This window comes from Panthera tigris, chromosome D1 (assembly GCF_018350195.1).
Source record: "Panthera tigris isolate Pti1 chromosome D1, P.tigris_Pti1_mat1.1, whole genome shotgun sequence".
NCBI lineage: Eukaryota > Metazoa > Chordata > Mammalia > Carnivora > Felidae > Panthera > Panthera tigris.
In genome coordinates, this window is record NC_056669.1 from 97,538,412 (window position 1) to 97,557,290 (window position 18,879).

An 18,879-nucleotide genomic window follows, 5' to 3' on the forward strand; every position below is an offset into this window, starting at 1 on the left:
CACTAGGCGAGAAGAAACGAACAGGCTAACCTTTTAAAAAAAAATCTTTTTAAAAATGATTTTTAAACATTTCTATTATGAAATGTTTGTCCCCAAAGGAACCAGGAGGATTCCTTTTAGTAGATCTTAAAATTCATAGATAAGTAATTCTGTAGTGTGACTGCTCCTTCTCTCCCACTTTAGACAGCCAAATCTGTCCTGATGTATAAAATTTGCTGGGGGAAAAAAAATGAAGTTTGGCCCATGAGGCTGGTTATAAGGAGAAATCTTTTGCATATAGTAGGCACTCAATAAATGTTTGTTGAATTGCACTGGAAGACTTGGACACGCACCCTGGAGTAATAGGGGATTTCGTGTACGTGCTTAACTGCTAAAGCTTTCATTAACTGTGGCAGTGTTAAATACAGTCGATACTAATGAGGGGGAGTGGTGACCCGAATAACACCAAAACAGAGGGAAATCCCAGATCAACTCTATTTAGACTTGAAATACAGTCCATGATTTTTTTTTTCCTGTAACAGATGTACCTTTCCAATTCTGGTTGGCTTAGGCGAATATTACAATGAGCTTATCTCCCTGAGCCCACAGAGAGAGACTGTGCAAGGCAGCCATCGGGCTAGATTTAACAGTCCGCAAAGAAATCTCAATATGGACATATTAGGTGATATAAAAGAATGGTTATTAATTGTGTTAACTGTGATATTATTTTAGTTATAGAGGGATATGTTCTTCCTTTTCTAAAGGTGCACACTGGAGTTCATAAATAAATAAACAAACAAACAAACAAACAAACAAATCAATAAATAAAAGTCACCATGGACAGTCTGCAAAAGGGATAACAAAGATTTGGCCATATTACGGAAATAACTACAGTTTCCTGGAAGTTGTTTGTGCAAACCAGTTTAGATATATTAACGCAAATCCTTACAAGAAACCTCTGCAGGGAAGGTAATGTTTCTGCCCTGATTCTGCATCAGGGAACGCTCCCCCCATCACTGGATACTGTAATGATGAAACCGACAGTCAAAGCATCCTGCCCTCCTGCCCAGAGGGTGGTGTGGGACCCAGGCCTCTCCTGCAGCCCTCACCCTGCACAGAGGAATTCTCAACCCAGTGATGAAAAGCCCTGAACACCACTCTGAAGAGTTCATCCCTCAGCCCTTCCTGAGGCCAGAGGCTGGGGCTTTTCTGCCCATTCTGTGACCTTCCCCCGCTCAAGGCAGCCACAGTTGGTTTCCATTGCATGCAACCAAAGAATGCTGGCCGGCAGAGAAATGTTATCTGATTCACCCCAGACTGCCCAGCTCAGCAAATGGCCAAGCAAGAATTTTGAACCCAAGGCTAATGTCACAGCCCCAGGCCACTTCTCAAAGGATGTGCATAAAGGGTTAAGTTCATGTGCCTTCCAAGTCCTGACTTTCCCCTTCTCCGCCATCTGCCTCTTCCCTATAAAATTCTTGCATACCTACTCCATGCCCTGTCTACCTGCAGGGCTGGAACAATACATCACTGGACTGATGTAACTACCCCTCCACATTGGGCACCCGGCGTTAATTCAGTGAGTGCTTTAATCCGAAGTCCCCTGAACTAGCAAGCTATCGCTGCTACTCATCCCACCTCTTTACAACGTTTTAAAACAACACTGCAGCGGAGGCAAGAACAGGTCGTCTGGTCCAACCTCCTGCCTCAAAGAAATCCTGCCCTAAGATCAAATAAAATTCAGTCACATGACAGGAGTCACTTTTGCCCCCACCATTATGAGACTTCTACTGGTTACTGTCAGCCTTAGGAAGCACCCTGTGCTATTCTAATACAGGATGCACACATCCTAAAAGGACAGACTGGAGCACAGAGCGTCAGAGCCTCGGGGGTAGCGGGGAGCCCACAGGCTCTGCAGTCACAGAGACACATCTCATAACTGGTGTATGAGCTTCCTTCCTAGATGGTTTCCTCATCTATAAAATGGGGATAATAATAGTACCAACCTCACAAGTTCTTGAGATGCTTGTATCAGATGAAAAAGTTAAACTACCTCATACACTGTAGGAGCCAACAATGCCAGTGCTTCCCTTCCTAAAGAATTTAGGACAGTTGATTGCTTATTCCTATTTTTAAAGATCTCCAAGGAAGGAGAAACCATAGCATCCCTTGGTAGCTAGTGCCAGTGTTTCACAACCCACTTAGATGATGTGTGAATATAGCACAGAGGCCCACATCCAAGGAGCCTGGCAGAGGCTGGGAGGCATGCCAAGCAGCTTGCTGGACCGCTACCCAATCCTATCCCTTCCCCCGCCATTGCCTCCTAAATATATATATTAGCTTAGCCATCCTTCACGGGCCAACCTCCTTTTGGAAACCCTGTCTGATAATCTCCTGGTTTGAAATGTTTTCGGTCTTCTAACCACTATAACACCTGTTGGCTGTAACACGCTCCAGCCATTTATGAAGAACAGGGCTGGTACTGTAACTATTTAATCGTGTAATTGGTTAATTCAATAAATATATATCAAATGCCCACCTGAATTGCCAGATAACATCCTAGGCACTGGGCATACAGCAATGAATAAAACAGATGAGGTCCCTGCCTTCATGAAATTCACATTCTAGCAAGAAGGAAGTTGATAGAAATTAAGTATAGAGTATGTCAGTTGATCAAAAGCGCACTGGAGGAAATTAGAACAGGGTTGAGGATGGGTGACCATTCTTTGTAAAAAGGAATGGCAGGCCCACCTCATATTAACTCCCTCTCATTCCCTGTGCCCCTAGGCAGGCTTCCCCAGTTCGCCACATTCCTTCGAGCCCCAGGACCTTTGCACACTCCTCTTGTCTGGAATGCTTGTCCCTCCCTACCTCACCCGGTTAGCTCTTTTTGATGAGGTGATATTTGAGCAGAGACTGGAAGGAAGGTAGGACACTACATACATGTGCTTGGTTTCTCTAGGAATATATGCTCCTGGAGGGTAAGAGAAGGCAGTGGGGAGTAGTGGTTAGAAATGTTAACTCCTGGGGCACCTGGGTGGCTCAGTCGGTTAAGCGTCCAACTTTGGCTCAGGTCATGATCTCGCCGTCCATGAGTTCGGCCCCCACATCGGAGCCTTTTTGTGTGCTTTTTATAAAACAAACAAACACACTTAAAGAAAGACATTAAATGAGATAGTGTAGATAAAAATGCCTACTATCTCACGATCATTTTAAAATTAGTTTTCTTGGGGTGCCAGGGTGGCTCAGTCGGTTAAGCTTCTGACTTCGCCTCAGGTCATGATCTCATGGACTGTGGGTTCGGGTCAGGCTCTGTGCTGACAGCTCAGAGCCTGGAGCCTGTTTCAGATTCTGTGTCTCCCTCTCTCTCTGCCCCTCCCCCGCTCACGCTCTGTCTCTGTCTCTGAAAAATGAATCAACCTTAAAAAAATTAAAAAAAAAAAAAGGAAAAAAAAAGAAATGCTAACTCCTGGGGTGCCTGGGTGGCTCAGTCGGTTGAGCTTCCAACTTCAGCTCAGGTCATGATCTCACAGTTCGTGGGTTCGAGCTCCACATCGGGCCCTGTGCTGACAGCTCAGAGCCTGGAAACTGCTTCGGATTCTGTGTCTCCCTCTCTCTCCCTGCCCTTCACCACTCGTACTGTCTCTCTGTTTCTCAAAAATAAACATTAAAAAGATTCTTTTTAAAAGAAAACGAAATAAATGCTAACCCTTGAGTTAGATCAATGGGCTCAAACCCCTGTTCACTCACCCCAGTTGTGTGACAAGTTCCTAACTTCCCCAAGTCTCGGTCTCCTGGGAAATGGAGACAGAACAGTATTTATCTCACAGGAATATTGTAAAGATTCAATAAAGTCATGAATGTACAGTGCTGGGCATCAAAGATGGATTTGCCTTGAAGGTAATGAAACTTCAGGGGTTTATCCACCCCCTCCCCCCCACATATACACACACTTGCATGAGCCCCTTGCAACGCCCTTAGAGGGGCCTGGTAATGAGTTTACATGATCATGTGTTTTTGTAAAATATGTTAACAACAATTGGTTAAGACGACTGTCTCTTTCCACTTTGACTTCCCTTCTGTCATACTTCTCACGTCAGATGGCATTGGAAAGGACATGGGCCTCTTGCATTCATGATTCAGATGGTGAACCCAACCATCTTCCCCAAGAGGTGAGGAGACTGGCCTTCCCAGGATGTGGTCAGGTGCACCATCTGAGGATCGTTCCAGAGTGTGGAGAGCTGTGGGCAGGTGCTGATGGAGCCCACATACCACTGCCCCACACCTGGAGAAGGAGGCTTTAGGGAACAAGACAGCACACCCCCATGGAACCCCCAACTCTAAAGCCTCATGCTGAGACCTCAGGACCCTCTGGGGACTTCCTGAGTCTTCATCCAGAGCCAGCCCCAGCGTCTGGCAGTTCTTAAACTGAAAAGCTCTTGAAATCTACACCCAGCATGGGAATAAGCTGGTTTCCCCCTCCTAAGGGCTGAAAACAGCTCATGACCATCTTCCAAAGGAAAACCTTCTCCCTACTTGAAAGCAGTTATAAAATCACATCTCGGCCTTTTATTTCCCAGCCAAGTGATGCCAGTTACTAATAGCAGAAGGAAAGAACGTGACTCATTCACGTTCTAGTTCTGATGGCTGATTGCCATAAATTCCCTGGTCCCTAGGGCTCACCGCGCCTCTCTTTTGTGACCATTCTCCACAGTCATCGCCCAGAAAGTCACCCTTTCCTCTTGGTTTCCTCCAGGAGACTTCTAGAAAGACATCTTAAGGCCCATCATTCCATTTGTAAGATCACACTGAGTCCCTCTGCCCATCTCCCAAACAGACTCAGGGGAAGACTTGATTTTAGCATCTTCCCGTGTATTTGTGTGTATACAGGCACACTTATTTCTAGAATCAGAGAATCTTTGTCTACCCTCATCTGCCTCTGTTCCTACCCACCATCCTCTCCTGCCTTCCCTGGAGTTTGTTTCCCATTCATAAACTCAGCAGGTTCACCATCACTCAAAATACACAACAGCAACAGCAGCATATGTTAGCTGGGTTATCTCCCTGAAGGGACATTGTGCTCATGACCCCCTGAGCCCCCAGCTCCCAAAAGGTCAAGGCCTCAGCATTCTCTCCACTCTCCTGCCCACCCCCCCAAAATCAGAACAGGACCTCCAAACTCTCAGGAGCGACTCCCCTTTTACTGAGGGGAGGAGGGAGAAGAACTTTGGCTGACTTTTAAATCATTGTCCTAATATATTGAATTTATAGCCCAACCATGTTTAGGACACATATCACTTTAAAAGTGTGACTACGTCTTGTTGACGATGCGAGGCTGCTTACAGTAATAACTTCCCCCTAACTTTCTGGAACGGTCTCAATATCTGGGCATTTTTTTAATGGAGACAGTTTGTTAAGTGTGTAATTAAATGTGATTGGAATGTATAGCTTTTATATACTTAAAAAAAAAAAATAAGGAGGGGTGGGGGTAGAATGTCCTTTCTCAGACCATGGGCCCTGATTTGGGATTCAGAAAACCTGATCCCTGTAACAGTGGAACACACTACATCCTCAGGTTCAGCAGCTTTGCTGGTGGATTCAAGAGGCTGAGGCTCGGGTGGAGAGTGTGAAAATACTTTGAAAAGACCTTTCACTATCCAGATGCAAGCATTTATCATCATCATCATATCATCATTATTAGCAATAATAAGTGCATCAGGGGGAGCTTTTCAAATGCAAATCTAATCACATTGTGCCTTTCATCCAAGGCCTCCCACTGCTGTTAGGACAGAAGCCAGAGCATACCCCAGGCCTCCAGGCCCTTCATGGCATTTTTGTAGGAAGAATGGCAGGGCCTGGCTCTTGCCCACCTCATACCGGCTCCCTCTCATTCCCTGTGCCCCATGCAGGCCTTCTCTCAGCTTGAATTTGCTGCACTCCTTCCAGCCCCAGGACCTTTGCACACTCCTGATGTCTGGAATATTTGTCCCTCCCTAGCTCACTTGGTTAGCCCTCTCTTTTTGTCCCAATATCATACATCCTCAAGGAAGCTTTCTCTACCTTTCCTGACTGGGTAAATCCTTCCCTTCTACATCCTCACAGAATCATGTTCAGCCATCCATCTATTTATTAATTCATAGTTATTGAGTGTCTACTATGTGCCAGACAGCATTCTGGAGGTGAGGAATATAATGGTGAACAAAGAAGTCCCCAGGGAGCTTCCACTCTAACAGAAGAAGAGGCAATAAGCAAACAAACACATACACACCTACTAGAACATCAGGCCGTGGTAAGTGCTGTGAGGAAGAGAAGGCTGGGTAAGGATTAGTGTGGTGGCAGGAGCAGAGGTAAGCACTTCAGATAAGGGCAGTGGAGAAGATGACACTTTCTGCACAGATGACACTTAAAATGAGGCTTCAGTGAAATGAGGGAACAAACCATGAAGAGGGGAAGGGAAAGACGAGTTCAGACAAAAGGAACAGCAAGGACAAAAGTCCTGGGGCGGGAATGAACTTAGTAAGTCCAAAGAACAGCAGAAAGCCAATGTGGCTACAACTGAGAGAGCAAATTGGGAAGGTACGACATGAGGTTGGAGGATATTTAGACAAGTCTTTTGAGGAATTTTGCTACAACAAGGAGCAGGGCAACACATGAGCATTCTGGAGGGTGTTTCTGTTTGGGTTTTTACTCTGTTTTAAGATGGGAAGCATTGCCATATAGTTGTGTGCTAAAAGGAATGTTCCAGTAGGAAGGATGACATTGGTGATTCACAAGAGAGAGATCACTGCAACCAGTCCTCCAATAAATGAGGAAGAATGGGGTCCAGGGTCCAGGTGGAGAGCTTGGCGCTCCACATGCACGGGGACAATTTGTAATCTGCGACAGGAGAGGGCACAGCACATACATATTGATGCTGGAGGCTGGTCAGTTTAGTGGTGGATAATGAGCATTCTGATGGCCTCTGTTTTCTCAGTGAATAGGAAGATGAGATCATCAGCTGAGAACTAGGCAGGAGAAGGGCACTGAGGCTGGAGAAAAGAGGAGAAGGTACAAATAGCCACCTTGGAGGGTGGCAGACTGACTGGGGACGGTAGTAGGATCGCTGGGCAGTGCTGAGGCAGTCCACTTATTTGAGGACTTAAATGTAAAACAAGACCTGTCTGTGCAGTTGCTACTGTTTTCTCCAGCCATGTTCCTGTGACCAGGGGCAAGTACGAAAGAGGTGCTCCACAGGGTTTAACCAGGGTTGGGGTTTGGGTAGGTGGACACAGGGAGCATGGGCGTTATGGAACAATCACAATACTAGGCCATAGAGTCTAGGTTGGGTGAGGAGGAAAGGAGGACCTATGTGGTGAAGGACAGGAAAATATGGTAGAGGGTCAGGGGATTGAAGACCTCAATAGGTGGGAGAATCGTTGGAACGGTAGTCCTAGGATCACTGAGCTGGGAAGATCCATGGTGATGATCTGAATGGGATGGTTGGAATGGAAACTTTAGAGGTTCTGTACTTGTGGCAAGGTCTGTGTGTGACTATGGCTGAGGTGCGGAGGAGGAGAGGATGATGGTATTGAAGCATCAAGAAACAAGAGGCAGGGTAACAGATGGTCATCTACATGGGTCTTAGGGTCACCACAGACAATGGCACGAGTGGAGGTACAGAGAAAGTCAGTGAGCCCGGTGGTCAAATTACCAATGAACACATGAGCAGGAGGTAGGTAGAGAGCACAAGAGATGGTCTGATGACAGGTGCTTGCATTTTTTGTGCGTATGTGATTATTTTACTAATGTTGATTTACGCACTACCCTGTACACACCACTAAGGGTAGGGACCACGTCTGCTTGCGTTCACCACATTATCACATTGAGCTCCTAGTTCAATGCCTAGCACAGAACAGGTACTTAATAAAAACTTGTTGAACAAATGAATGAATGAACAAATACTAGTCTCTGGAATTGAAGGGGAGAGGGTGAGAGGCATTGATCCAATAATTTGCTCCTTTCTCTTCCCATTAAAGTCCTCAGCATAGTGCTTATTTTCAGAAATTTCAGTCAATGGTCACTCAACTGACATTCGTGAAATACCTGTTAAGTGCCAGGTGCCGTGCTGCATGCTTCAAAGAGAATTAAGACATGGGTGCAGCTCTCAGAAATCTCAAAGTATATCCAGGTGAATTCATGAATAAATCACATTAATACAAGGTGAATAGAGCAATGATAGAGAGAGGTATGAGCAAAATGCTCCAGGCACACAGAAGCTGACTGCCTTGGGGGGAGAAGGGAAGGCTGTGGGTACAGATAATATCTGGAGAATGAAGATGGTCAGCTACCAACACAAGTGGATGTTAGGTGAAGGACCAGCCTGTCCACAGGTATCAAGGATGAGAAAAGCTTAGCAAACAGAAGTCTGATGAAGACTAGCAGATAAGCTAAAATGTCATCCGGCCCTGATATTTAAGGTCAGCTCGTTGCAACCAGCATGCTAACTAATTCAGTGGAGAAAGAATAGTATTGTTTTTAATTTTTAAAAATGTACTTATTTGTTTTTGAGAGAGTGAGCGAGAGCACGCATAAGCATGTGCACGCAAGAGCAAGGGAGGGGCCGAGAGAGAGGGAGAGAGAGAATCCCAAGCAGGTTCTGCAGGGCTCGATCTCCCGAGAAAGAATAGTCTTTTTAACAAATGGTGCAGGGACAACCGGACATCCACATGGAAATGAATGAAGTTAGACTCCCACCTCACACCACATACGAAAGGTAATTCAACATGGATCAAAGACCTGAATGCAAGCATTAAAACGAAAACGCTTAGAAGAAAACCCAGGTGCAGGGCACCTAGGTGTCTCAGTCAGTTAAGTGTCTCAGTCAGTTAAGTGTCTGACTCTTGGTTTTGGCTCAGGTCATGATCTTGTGTTTAGGGGCATTGAGCCCCGTGTTGGGCTCCGAGCTGACAGCATGGAGCCTGCTTGGGATTCTCTTTCTCTCTGCCCATCCCTTGCTCTCTCTCCGCCCCCTCCCCCACCTCAAAATAAATAAATAAACTTAAAAAAAAAAAAAGAAGAAAACCTAGGTGTACATCTTCATCATCTTGGATCAGGCAATGGTTTGTTTATTAGCTGTGACACCAAAAGCAGAAAAGAAAAGATAGATAAATTGAACTTCAAATTTAAACTTTTGTGTTTTGGGGCACCTGGGTGGCTCAGCCGGGTAAGCATCCGACTTCGGCTTAGGTCATGATGTCGCAGTTTGTGAGTTTGAGCCCTGCTTCGGGCTCTATGCTGACGGGCCTGGAGCCTGCTTCAGATTCTATGTCTCCCTCTCTCTCGGTCCCCCCACTCACGCTCTCTCTCTCTCTCTCTCTCTCTCTCAAAAATAAATAAACATTAAAAAAAACTTTTAAACTTTTGTGTTTTAAAGGAGACCATCAAACTAAAAAGACAACCCACAGAATGGGAGAAAATATTTGCAAATTATATATCTGATAAGAGACTGGAATATACAAAGATCAGTTGCAACTCAACAGTGAAAAGACAAACAACCTTACATTTTAAAATGGGCAAAAGACTTAAATAGATATTTCCCCAAAGAAATGACCAATTAAGTACATGAAAAATTTCATATCACTACTCATTACGGAAATACAAATCAAAACCACAATGAGATGCCACTTTATGCCCACTAAAATGGCTACAATAACAAAGACAGACATTATCAAGTGTCGGTGGGGATGTGGAGAAATTGAAACCCTCATACAGTGTTGGTAGGAATGTAAAATACGGTAGCTGCTTTGAAACCAGTCCCTCAAAAAGTTAAACATAGACTTACCACATGACCCATCAATTCCACTCCTATATATATACCCAAGAGAACTGAAAACATAATCACACAAATACCTGTACATGAATGTTCACAGCAGCAAGAGTTACAATAGCCAAAATGTGAGAACAACTAAAATGCCCATCAATTGATAAATGAATAAACAAAATGTGGTATGTCCATACAATGGAATGTTATTTGGCAATTAAGAGGAATGAAGTATTGACATGGGCTACAACACAGATGAACTCCGAAGCATTATGCTAAATGAAAGAACCAGATGCAAAAGACCACATCATCTATGCTTCTATTTGTACGAAATGTCCAGAATAGACAAATTAATAGAAACCCAAAGTAGATTAATGATGGGAAAAGGGGGGAATGGGGAGTGACTGCTAATTGGTACAGGCTTTCTTTTGGGGTTGATAAAAATGTTCTGGAATTAGGTCGTACAACTTAGTGAATATACTAAAAACCACTGAGGTGTACAAATTAAAAGGTGAATTTTATGGTATGCGAGTTATAGCTCAATTTTTTTTAAATGTCATCCAGGGTCCCTGTGTCAATTAGGCCATAGTAAGGTATGTGGGTTAAATCCTGCAGGCAATGGGGGATGTGTGTGTGTGTGTGTGTGTGTGTGTGTGTGTGTGTCTACTCTTCTTCCACTATAGTTGGAAAAGCAGGAAGGTGAAATCAACAAAAAATTTCCTACAGTGCTATCACCACGGGGCAATCAGTATGAATGGTTTGCTGTATTTCCTTATACTCTCATTTGTGGTTGTAGTGAGATCATGTTTTATGTACAATTTGATATGCTGCTCTTTTTTTCAGTTATCATAAACTTATTCTAAGCAGTATTTAAAACTAAATTTTCTTACCTAATTATAATAGTTATTTATGGTAGAAACTTTGGAAAATATAGAAAATTATAAAAAAAGAAAATTAAAGTCATCCATAATCCCACCGGTTAGAAATAATCATTACAGACATTTTAGTGTATTTTATTTTGTCTTTTTTCTATGAGTAAATGTCATTTTTAATAGCTGTATAATAGGCCATCCAGTATCATAGATTACTTTTATTGTAATATAGTTAGGCTCTTTCCAGTTTCTCTCCATATAAATAATGATGTAATAAATATCTTTGTTCATGAAGCTTTTTCATAGATGGGGTTATTTCCTCAGCTTCTCAAAAGTAGAATTACTAGTCAAAGACTGAATATGTTTAAGCTTTTATGATGTATCCTTAAATTGCATTCTAAAATGATTCAACAAATTGCATTTCTATTAGCAATAAATGAGATTGCCGGTTTCACAGCATCCTCATCAGCATTGAGGATTATACTTTTTAAAATTCTCCTTTTTAAAAAATTTTTTCATTCTAATAGAGGTTTCATAAGAAAGACAGCGGCATGCTCAGGTTTGTATTTTAGATAATAGAGCAGTTGGGCACGAAAGAAGTGGGTGAGTGCTGGTGTGGCAGCCAATTAGGGAAATGCTGCACTAGTCGCACTAGCAAAGGAAATAAAACGACACTGTTAGGCAGTGAGGATGGGCTTAAAGACATTTAAGATTAGAAGGACAGTTCTTTTTAATTTTTTTAAACATTTATTTTTGAGAGAGAGAGAGAGAGAGAGAGCATGAGTGGGGGAGGGTCAGAGAGACAGGGAGACACAGAATCCGAAGCAGGCTCCAGGCTCTGAGCTGTCAGCACAGAGCCCAACGTGGGGCTCGAACTCATGGACCGTGAGATCGTGACCTGAGCCGAAGTCAGACGCCCAACCGACTGAGCCACCCAGGCGCCCCAAGACATTTCTAAGAAAGGATAGGTTGGATGCGTGCCAGATCCAAAAGTGGCAGGAAGGAAGGAAGAGGTGTCAAGTTTGACTCCAAAATCTCTACCTTTGGAGGTAGAGTGGAGGGCGATAGCTGTAGCTGAGGCAGGGAAAAAGGGAAGGAGGAGCAGATTTAGAAGGAAAAGGAAGCTTTCTGACTACAACATGTTATTTTGGGTGACTTCCAGAGTTACAGGTGGATATCAACATATCCATTAACAACATGAGTCTGAAGCTCGGAAGAAAGGACAGCACTGGGGTTAGTAAAAGTTTGGGAACTGTCCACATGTAAATGGTAATGAATGAGATCAATGAGGGAATGCCAGGGAATACCTACATTTCTAAGACAGAAAGAGGAATGAGTGAAGGAGGAAGGGTTACTTAGGAAGCAGAAGGCAGAAGGGGAACCCACAGACACTGGTGCAAAATGCCAGGGGAGGGAGAGGTTCAAGGAGAGAGAATCGTCAACAGTGTCAGATGCGTCCAATCCTACAAGAGTCACGAGTCACAGAGGAAGGCCAAAGAGGGGGCCTGGAGAGCGGGCAGTTGGGGGGTGGAGGTGTCAGGAAGGTGTGAGAGAGGACAGTAGACTCACTGGGAAGTCATTCTCCTTAAGTTTTTCTCTCTCCTTTCATCAGGGCAGGAGCTGGTCAGTGATTCCACTCTTTCCTGCCCACCAGAGTGGATTTGTAGTACAAATGGAAGCTGAGAAAGAGGGTGGGAGACAGGGCTCTGAGTCCTGGCTCTTAATCCCGGACATCTGATCCAGGCTTGACCCGTGATCTCTTTACCCATAACACGAAGGGATTGGTGAGTAAAAGGGTGCCTGAAGCTGGCCGTGGTTCAGTGCAGGTCTGCGGTGAAATGAGAAAAATAAAGCCAACATAGTATGTTTTCATGAAGGGAGTTAACTTCATGAAGTGTAAAAGTCTGTCCTTTATTCTGAGATTATGTCTTTCCTACCTTTTATAGTAAGCTGTCATTTCTTTTGTGAAATTATGGTAGATGGTAGCTGGGTTTTTCTCCTGGATGTTTCTTTCCCATGTCTTCATTTAGCAAGTAAGAAGTTGGTAACTCTCTGTTAGCCCACCAAATCAGTTTGGTGATGTTACTGACTTATGAATTGGAAAAGTGTAGGAATTAGTGGCCTAGATTATTTATTTATTTATTTATTTATTTATTTTATTTATTTAATTGAGAGCAGGGAGGGGCAGAGAGAGGGAAAGAGAGAGAGAATCCCATGCAGGCTCTGCACGGTCAGCACAGAGCCAAATGTGGGGCTCAAACTCACAAACTGTGAGGTCATGACCTGAGCTAAAATCTAGAGTCAGGTACTTAACCAACTGAGCCAGCCAGGTACCCCCTAGACATTTTTTAAGGCTCTCATCTATAAAACCCTGAAATCCTAGCCCTCTGGAAATAGTCCTAAGAAGGAAAATATAATGGTATAATGTAGGGTGGAGCTAGCTACCACTAATGTAACCCCACCTTCCAGTAAAAGGGCTTTGAGTCTGGGCCTTGGCCCTGAGATGCTGTGTTTCTGGTCCCTCTTTATCCTGCAGTCTTCATGTGCTCTGCAAGTCTGGTAACCCAGAGCCCCAGCCATAGTCACTGCTACTCCTTTCCCAGCAGCCAGGTTCTCCTGGTGTTTTATCCCAGCTCAGAGCCAGGCTCCTGCACAAAGATGTTCAGTAAGTAGTTGTTGAATAAGTGAAAAAATGAGTTCCTATTTTATCTATGAAGAAATTATTACTTTTTTTCTTTTTTTTAACATTTATTTATTTTTTGATAGAGAGAGAGTACGAGCAGGGGAGGGGCAGAGAGAGAGGGAGACACAGAATCCAAAGCAGACTGCAGGCTCTGAACTGACAGCACAGAGTCCAACACGGGGCTCAAACTCACGGGACCTGAGATCATGACCTGAGCTGAAGTTGGATGCTTAACCGACTGAGCCACGCAGGCGCCCCATATGTCTTTTTTTCTTTAAGGAGGCTCCATGCCCAGCATGGGGCTTGAACTCATGATCCACATAACTATGAGAGTCATGTGCTCTCATAGATTAATGGAACAGAATAGAGAATACAGAAATGGACCCACAAACGTATGGCCAGCTAATCTTTGACAAAGCAAGAAAGAATACCCAATGGAAAAAACAGTCTCTTCAAATGGTGCTGGGAAAACTGGACAGCGACATGCAGAAGAATGAACCTGGATCACTTTCTTACACCATACACAAAAATAAACTCAAAATGTATGAAAGACCTAAATATAAGACAGGAAACAATCAAAATCCTAGAGGAGAAAACAGGCAACAACCTCTTTGACCTCAGCTGCAGCAACTTCTTACTTGACATGTCTCCAGAGGCAAGGGAACAAAAGCAAAACTGAACTATTGGGACCTCACCAAGATAAAAAGCTTCTGCACAGCAAAGGAAACAATCAACAAAACTAAAAGGCAACTGATGGAATGGGAGAAGATATTTGCAAATGACATATCAGATAATGGGTTAGTATCCAAAATCTATAAAGAACATATCAAACTCAACACCCAAAAAACAAATAATCCAGTAAAGAAATGGGCAAAAGGCATGAACAGACACTTCTCCAAAGAAGACATCCAGATGGCTAACAGACACATGAAAAAATGCTCAACATCACTCATCATCAGGGAAATACAAATCAAAACCACAATGAGATACCACCTCACACCTGTCAGGATGGCTCACATTAACAACTCAGGCAACAACAGATGTTGGCAAGGATGCAGAGAAAGGGGAACCCTTTTTGCACTGCTGGTGGGAATGCAAGCTGGTGCAGCCACTCTGGAACACAGTATGGAGTTTCCTCAAAAAATTAAAAATAGAACTACCCTATGACCCAGAAATTGCACTACTAGGTACTTACTCAAAGGATACAGGAGTGCTGATTCAAAGGGGCACATGCACCCCAATGTTTATAGCAGCACTATCGACAATAGTCCAAGTATGGAAAGAGCCCATATGCCCCTCAAGTGATGAATGGATAAAAAAGATGAGGTATATATACACAGTGGAATATTACTCAGCAATCAAAAAGAATGAAATCTTGCCATTTGCAACAATGTGGATGGAACTAGAGTGTATTATGCTAAGTGAAATAAGTCAATCAGAGAAAGACAAATATATGATTTCACTCATATGTGGAATTTAAGATGCAAAACAGATGAACATAGGGAAGGGAAGCAAAGATAATATAAAAAACAGAGAGAGAGACAAACCATAAGAGACTCTTAAATATAAAGAATAAACTGAGGGTTGCTGTTAGGGTGTTGGGTGGGGGGATGGGCTAAGAGGGAGTGATGGGCATTAAGGAAGACACTTGTTGGAATGAGCACTGGGATATATAAGTGATGAATCAATAAATTCCATTCCTGAAATCACTATTACACTGTATGTTAACTAACTTGGATTGAAATTTTAAAAAGAGAGAGAGAGAGCGACTCATGTGCTCTACTGATTGAGCCAGCCAGCAGCCCCTATCCATGAGGAAGCTAACTTATCCCCTTCCTTAATCTCCCCAAAGACAGGGATGTTAGTGTCTTTGGGGAGTGTCTAACAGTGTCTAACAGTGTCTAACAGCTGTCTTGTGGGTGCACAGGGAATATTTGAGATGAGTTTTTTTCTAACACCAAGTGGCTAACATGCGGCAGAAACTAAATTTGAACCCAAATCTTTTAACCCCAGTCCACTGCTCTCTCTTCCCCACCATTGCCACATGGTAGACATCCATCACCAGCAGGGGTGAGGTCTGTGAGCAAGACGACCTCTCCAGACCTCCTCACATCAAACTCAGGGAGAAGGGTAAGCCTGAGCCAGGTCTTAACCTCGAGTGGAGATTTTATTCTGTTCACACGGGCTGATGAAGGAGGGGTGCATACAAGAGTTGCAAAGCTTCAAAACTTCACTTTTATCTTTCTCAAAGTAACGATTGCTCTTAGTTTAAGGAGTTAAATTTTGCTAAATACACCTTTAATGAAAATCAGCTCCTCTTCACCCCAGAGGCCACCATGATCACTCATTTGCATATTTTTTCTGGTGTTTACCTTCATAACTCTAAAGGACAAACTTAGATGCTATGTCTCCATCTGTCGAGTTCCCCATCAACTATTGGCCAGCCTGATGAAGGAGGAGTTTGCTTTTCTAAAGCAGTACCTGTTCCCCTCTTATGCTCAAGGTGGTTATAATTCCTACTTACGTTAACACTTAATGTTGACCTTATTATGATTATATCATTTTTCCTCACTTGAGCTAGTGTACCAAGATATGCTTCTCTTCTTGGACAACTTTTTGTTTACCCCGAAGTTAATAATTACCTCTTTTTTTTTTCACTTGCTTAGTATTCTGGATACCAAGCAATTATTTTTCTCAGGCCTTCTAACAGCACTTTGACATTTCCTCAAACCAAGCAATTCAGATCATCTCTACTCATTCCGTTTTTTCTCACAGACCTCCCTAACTGCTTTTTCCTTCCACTGTACTGGTTGTTTCCATTGACCAGCACCTCGAATCCTAGAAGCTTCCTTCGCCACTCTCCTGATTTAGACCCTCTGAATCCCATGTCACCTTCTAGCTTGGTTTATTCCGAGAAAAATAATGCTGCGTTATCTAAAAATGTCTTTACCTCCCTTCAACTTTTCATTGATAATTGAACTGAATACAGAATTACAGGTTGGGATCATTTTCCCTCAGGATTTTGATAGCTTGCTCTATTTTCTTCCAGCTTCTGATGTTTTTACTGAGCATTATGAGGCCATTCTGATTGCTGATCCTTTGTAAAAACAAAAACAAAAACAAAAACAAAAACAAAACAAGAAACCTACCTTGTGTCTTGGGAAGTTTTTAGGATTTTTTTTCTTCATCTCTAGGGCTCTAAAATTTCACAGCGATATGCCTCAGTGGGGTCTTTTTCTGTCATCGTGCTTGGCACCCAGTGGACCCTGTCAAACTAGAAATTCATAACCTTCAGTTCTGGGGAAAATGTTCCTATTACTTATTTTAATAATGTTCTCCCTTCCATTTTTCTGTTCTCTCTGATATTAGGCAGAGTGAGGGGTAGAGAGTAGTGGAAGTTTCTGTCCAGGGGAAGTCTCTCTGATGAAGTGACATTTGAGCAGAAATCTGAATGAGCATTGCCTCATTACCTGAAGAAAGTTCCTGACATCTTCCTTGTCAGGAAGCTTTGTTCACATGCCTGGTGATCTTCGGCTGAGGATCTACACTGAGAGGGAGGCACTACAGGCTGATGGAGGGCTCTGTGTGTGACTTGGGGCTTGTCAACTGGTGGAGTTCACTGTTAGGTGCTCTGGTGGCACACGAGCTTTTTCACGGGGCAGCTCCTTCCTCTGGGATTGCTTAGTTTTTCCAGAGAAGAATCTTCCAGTCTCCTGCCTGGAGGTGGTGAGAGAGGGAAGAGGTGGGGGTAGGGGGTGGAGCGAAGGGGATGTCACCGCTCATTCACCCATTCCTACCGAATTTAATTCATTGTTAAGTTTCACCCTCACTCCTCCTTCTGTGACTCCCTGAAATGCCTGGGCGTTTCTGGGATTCTGTTAGGCAAGCTTTTTGACTTCTTGTGGGCATTTTTCCCTGCAGGGTTTGAGTACCTGCTCCTACCGTCCTTTTTCTTGTCCACTGATGTCTCTTTGCCCATTCTCCTTGTCCATTTAAATGGGATTTTAAGAGAACTTGCAAGTAAACGTGTATTCAACCCAGTGTGTTTAACCAGAGCATAAGATACCCTGTGAAACAAATTCTTGCAAACTGATAAGGCTAAGAATTCTTCTTCTTCTTCTTCTTCTTTTTTTTTTTTTAAGAAAAAGAAAACCCTTGCAGAGTTTCCCTCCTGTAGTGAGAGCACTGTACTTAACAATCATAGAATTTTATGGGTGAAGTGACCTCAGACATTATGTACTCTCACCACCTCATTTTACAGATGTAGAAAACGAAACCCAGACAGCATAAGTAACTCACCCAAAGTCACAGAGTAGAGAAATCTAAAGAGTCCCTCTATTTTCCACTTGTAATCCTACGCCATTCCCACTACCATTCAGCCTTCCCAGAAAAGCCCCTCAGGCAACAGAAAGATTTTCCTCTGGATGGGGCTTCCAAAGCAAATGCCTTTTTGCTCTCTGGGCCAATCTGACCCTGATCCGTCCCATCTGGAGAAGAACCATGACAATGAACTAGACATTGTTTCTTAGCAAGACCGGGAGTGCTCCTGGCATATTAAACTGAGATCATTTCTTAAAGGACAGAGTCAGGATAACAAATCCACCTTAAAATAAACCTCAAGTCAAATTACCAATTAACACCTAAATGTATTTAAGCAGAAATAAGTTTAATCGTCTAATTAATTTTTCACCAATTAAGTCCATTTTTACATGTTGCATTTTACACTGCCTTGGCAATGAAAGTAATTGGATTCCTTTATAACCACTTTCCACTTCCTGGTTTGCTAAGTAGTTCAATGCTATTGTCTGTCTACAGAAAATATAAATCCCCCCAAACTGGCCACATTGCAACTTCAGGAAGTTCATAAAGTACTCCTTTTGGGAGTAGCTGCGAAGATGACAAGATATGATATCATGGAGTGGGAAAGGTGCCTGTGGTAGGCAGCCTCCAACGTGGCCCCTGGGGTTCCCTGCCTCCTGGCGCCCACACTCTTGTGCACTCCCCTGCCCTGGAGTGTAGGCTGGCCTGGTGACTCACTCTTAAGGAGTAGAACGTGGCAGAACTGATGGGATGTTACTACGGAGATAAGGTTATGACTTCCAACTTAGTTGTTACCCCTCCCCATCCTCGCCCCTCCCCCTCCCTTGACCTTTCTTTTTCTTTCCCAGGTCACTGACTCTGGGTAAAACTGTGTCCTGAGCAACCCCACAGAAAGGCCCACTTGCCAAGGAGCCAAAGCCTCTGGCCAAAAGCCCCTTGAGTGAGCTTGGAGATGGCATCTCCTGCCCTGGAGACTGCAGTCCCTGGCAGGGGCCTGAGAGCAACCTCCTGAGAAACCCTGAGCCAGACCCCCCGAGCTAAGCCATTCACAGACTCCGACCTTTACCAGCTTTGGGCGATAATACATATTTACTGTTCTAAGCTGCTACATTTGGGGATAATTTATTATACACAACAGTGGAGGAGACCTAGGTATGGGTTCTGACTTTTCAACTTCTTTGCAAAGCCATCTTGTATGTGTCCCTTCACTTCTCTTGATTATGCCT

The 18,879-nt window shown here is 43.6% G+C and overlaps 1 long non-coding RNA gene across 2 annotated transcripts in view; it reads right to left on the bottom strand.

The window, feature by feature from the left end:
- Positions 1-18,879, bottom strand: part of LOC122231190 — a 73,114-nt gene that overhangs the window by 31,801 nt on the left and 22,434 nt on the right. For both annotated transcript variants that reach the window (XR_006208382.1, XR_006208383.1), the window contains exons 3-4: positions 16,804-17,050; positions 16,483-16,607 (exon numbers count right to left, since the gene is read on the bottom strand). This is a non-coding gene — a long non-coding RNA (uncharacterized LOC122231190). The remainder of the gene's footprint in view (positions 1-16,482; positions 16,608-16,803; positions 17,051-18,879) is intronic.